Source organism: Aulonocara stuartgranti (genome assembly GCF_965226115.1).
Source record: "Aulonocara stuartgranti genome assembly, chromosome: 4".
Taxonomy (NCBI): domain Eukaryota; kingdom Metazoa; phylum Chordata; class Actinopteri; order Cichliformes; family Cichlidae; genus Aulonocara; species Aulonocara stuartgranti.
This window is the reverse complement of record NC_138942.1, coordinates 20826273-20830889: the sequence shown is the minus strand read 5'-3', so window position 1 is coordinate 20830889 and position 4617 is coordinate 20826273. Positions and strand designations below refer to the sequence as shown.

The following is a 4617-nucleotide window of genomic DNA, read 5'->3' as shown; positions in this document are numbered from 1 at the left end:
CAAGGGCTTTGCGGATGTTTTAAAGGTTGCATCTCAGGACGCGTCCTACAAGCCCCCAGCGAGAAGCACAATAACAATTCGAATCCACGAACTGTATGAAACGGAGAAAAAGAAAAAAGAAGAGGCTTTAGTTCACACAGAATGCGTGGCTCTGACAGGAGACCACTGGACATCATTGAGTAATGACAATTACCTGGGAGTTACTGCGCATTTAATCACTGAAGCCTGGGGTCTGACATCCTTTGCGCTGACTATAATGAAAACGGAAGAGCGGCACTTTGCGGAGGCTTGTGCAGAGCAGTTCCAGACTGTTGCTCGCAGGTGGAGAATTGAGGAGAAGGTGACAACAGTAGGCACGGACAGTGCGCGCAATATGATCGCCGCGGCTCGCATCATGCCATTCAATCACATGCCGTGTACCGCGCACATTCTACAGAGATGCATCACAGTGAGTCTCGCAGACAGTGGCTTTGTCACTGCGCTGGCCAAATGCCGCAAAATTGTTGGCCATTTTAAGCACAGCCCAGCAAACACAGCAGAGCTGAACGCAGAGCAGGTGTCACTGGGGCGCAAGCAGGAGCCGTTGGCCCAGGACGTGCCTACGCGCTGGAACTCCACGCTGGAGATGGTGAAGCGCTTGATCCGCAACCAAACTGCAGTAACCGCGACTCTGGATAAACAAAAGCATAAACTTGTCCTCCTGACGCCTCCAGAGTGGGACAAACTCCAGAGACTGGAGACACTTCTAGAGCCCTGCAGGTGAGCCTGTCATTGTGACCATAATTGTAGGTTTAGATTAAATGTATCAAACATACATCTTAAATCAGTTTTGTTATTATGAAAATGTCTTATTTAAAAAATAAATGAAATCAAATATTTTATTAATATTACCTAGTATTAAAAAGCTTTTTTTAATTTGCTGTCTTATCTGTGTGTGTGTGTGTGTGTAAATGGCCTGCATTTGTATAGCGCTTTTCTAGTCCATAGGACCCCAAAGCGCTTTACACTACATTCAGTCATTCACCCATTCACGCACACATTCACACACTGGCGATGGCAAGCTACATTGTAGCCACAGCTGCCCTGGGGCGCACTGACAGAGGCGAGGCTGCCGGACACAGGCGCCACCGGGCCCTCTGACCACCACCAGTAGGCAAACACGGGGTTAGTATCTTGCCCAAGGATATTTGGCATGCAGCCAGGAGGCAGCCTGGGATCGAACCACCGACCTTCTGATTAGTGGCTGACCTGCTCTGCCACCTGAGCTACAGCCACCCCATGTGTGTATGTGTGTATTCCACTGCAGATATGTGACTGAACTGCTGGGAGGAGAGGCCTACGTCTCCTGCTCTGTAGTTCTACCAGCCTTCTGCCACCTGCGCCGTGTCATGGAAGTAACTGATGAGGACCCTGCATATGTGGTGAGGTTTAAAGAGAAGTTTAAGGAAGACCTTGCTTCCCGCCAGGAACATACCAACTATGCATGGCTCCAGATCGCAACTGCACTGGACCCACGTTTTAAAGACCTACGCAGTGTGCCCAAGACTGACAGAGAAGCAGTGTGGACCACACTGGCAGGCATGCTGCATGAAGACTCTCCTAGAAGATCACACACTGCAGAAGAAGGTCCAGCCAAGAAGAGGCTGAGCCTGCTGCAGATGGACTCTGACTCTGAGTCAGAGGAGGAGGTACAGCAGGACAGAGCCATACAGCGCTACAGAGCAGAGCCCTGCACTGCCTTAGAGGACTGTCCCTTACAGTGGTGGGCAGCTCATGCAGGAGCCCACAGCCAGCTGGCCCGCCTTGCTCGCAGATACCTGGCCACTCCTGCCTCCACATTTTGCCTGTTGAATTAGGCCTATGTTCTGTGAACTTGAAGATGTATATGGATAAAACAATGTGCTAGATTTAAACGGGTGGAAAACATTCAGTAAAAATCCCTCACAATTATTTGAAGCCCTGTTCTGCTTGTACTGCTTGTACTCACAATTAATAATAAATAAAACAAACAAGTGTGTTAAAAACCACTATCTGTCCCGATTTTTACACATATATACACACATATACACATATATTTCGAGTTGCGATTAATACATTTTTAGGCTGTGATTAATTCGCTTCCAGCACAACACCCAGCCTACGTCAGACCACGCTGAGTGAACGCAGGCCACTCAGCGTGGTCTTAGCATTAAATAACACTAACAAGTGTGTAAAAATCCGCTATCTGTCCGTATGTTTGCACACATTTTGGTCATATTTCGAGTTGTGATTAATCATGATTAATTAATTTTTAGGCTGTGATTAATCTGATTAAAAATTTTAATCATTTGACAGCCCTAATTATATTATATTATATTATATTATATTATATTATATTATATTATATTATATTATATTATATTATATTATATTATATTATAGTGCAAACAGTGCAGGCTTCAGCTCTGGGGAACAAGCTGTTCCTCAGTTTGGGTGGATTCCGTCACTCACAGCGTTGTTAGCCCTCTTGTGCGCGCAGACTGCAACCCCCCCACTGTGCTTTGCCCTGATATCTGCAGTGTGAGGTTGGATCGCTCATTCTCATCCTCACACTGATGCCACTTATTTCGGTCTTTGTTTGACATAAAAGGGCATATTTGTCACTTTATTGCAACTATATTTGCACTCTTGAGCTCCTTCATTCACTGACTGATCATAAAGTTATTACTTGCGTTATGTATTCATCCGTTTGAACATAATTAATGAAGCCACATGTAATCACTAAAATTTGTATTTTGGGTACAATAAGAGAGTTTCAGATGGAATGCTGTTTTGTTTTGTTTAAATTTCACCAACTTGCTGATGCCCACGGTTGTGAGTGCGGCTTCTTGCTGTACATGGGTGGATGGTTGTAAATCACATCACAGATGCCAAAAACCTCTCAAACCAAGCCCCCTTGCCGGTGATGCTGTGCGCAACCTCGTGACGGAGTCAAGCATATTCAAAACACCCCCTCACCTCCCGTGTCAAACTCAAATGTCAGCCTATTTCATGTGTCACTTTTGGAGCAGTTGCCATCCCGACGAGCCATGGAGAAGTTCGTGTTTGTGTTATTTTACTTATTTGGTGTTCTGGTGTGTTTGGGCACCGGTCAGCACCATCGTGTTGAGCACGTGTTGGACCGTGGACACACCGGATTCAGTGGGAGAATAACGGTCAGGTGTACAGTTTACTGAGCACTGGGACTCAGTATCGTTTACCAGCACAGACACGGAGACGCGCTCAGCTTCTATTGAGAGCAAACAACCAAGTGAACCCTCCGGCTGCGTCCAGTAGACGAGACACACCGTCTGGGCCGGGAGCTTTCCGAGCATTCAGACTCTTAAACTGCTTCCTCGCATCTGCTTCATGAATATGAAGGGTTGTGGTGGGAGGAGGTGGTGTGAAATCCTCTTTTGTGTGGGGTGAGGAGGGGGGTGTTGTAAAAGTCCCCAAGAGCAATGATGAGAGAGTCCGGGAATGTCCGCTCCATGTGCAGTATCTGCTCCGCGAGTGCGCACTGAGCTGCCTGCGCATCCGCATCTGGCGGGATGTAAACAGCGGCCAAGATGAATGAAGCAAACTCCCGCGGAGAATAAAACGGTTTGCAGTGAATAAAAAGGTATTCCAGAGAGGAAGAGCAGTGCTGAGCAATCACTGTTACATCTGTGCACCAGCCACTATTAATGTAGAAGCAGACACGTCCACCTGTGGTCTTACCAGAGAGAGGCCTGCCGGTCCGCGCGCAGCAGATGAAAGCCCTCCAGCTTGAGCGCGCTGTCCGGGATGTCCTCACAGAGCCACGACTCCGTAAAACACAAGACACAGGAGGAGGCAACGTCTCTGTTCATGCTTCTCATCAGGGCCAGCTCGTCCATCTCATTCCTGAGTGAGCGTACGTTGGAAAGGAAGATCCCAGGAAGAGCAGTTCGCAGTCCGCGTCTCCTCAGACGCACGAGTGCGCCGGCTCGCTTTCCTCGCTTTCGGCGTCTCACTTTCCTGATCAGAGTCTGCAGTAAATCTGCCGCAGATGCGACAAATATTGGAAGTAAATCCACAGGTGTTGTAGTCCTGTAGTTAAGAAGCTCTTCTCTAGTGTAAGAATATCCAGAGGAGTGCCCAGACACAGAAGTTATGCACAAAAACAAAACAGAAGTAACGCACTGAAGCACCGGGGCATCCATACGCGGCGGCGCCATCTTGGAACAAGGGACTTGTCTTTGAAAGGTAGAGTGTTAATTACTAAAGCTGAAGGGATATCCCGATGAACATATGCTGCTCTCTCCTTACATCTGGATAAGAAAAGTAGTAAAGATATTGACCGTATGCTCTTTAATTTTATATGGAAAAACCGTACGCACTATATTAGAAAAACTGTTGTGATGAATAAGTACGAATCAGGTGGGCTTAACGTCTTAGACTTTTCTACTTTAAATAACACTTTCAAAATTAATTGGGCCAAACATTTTCTTAAAACCCTACCTCTATCTGGAACTTTATACCATACCACATTTTCTCTCGTTTTGGTGGCTTTACTTTTATTTGAAATTGTAATTACAATGTTGAGAAAGTCCCTGTAAAGCTTTCATCCTTCCATAA

At 46.5% G+C, this 4617-nt stretch overlaps 1 long non-coding RNA gene across 1 annotated transcript; it reads left to right on the top strand.

Moving 5' to 3' along the window:
- Nucleotides 1–456: 456 nt before the first annotated feature.
- On the top strand, nucleotides 457–2027 carry LOC309704495. The gene is made up of 2 exons (XR_014276275.1): nucleotides 457–759; nucleotides 970–2027. It is a non-coding gene; the product is annotated as an uncharacterized lncRNA (long non-coding RNA).
- The last annotated feature ends 2590 nt before the right edge of the window (nucleotides 2028–4617 follow it).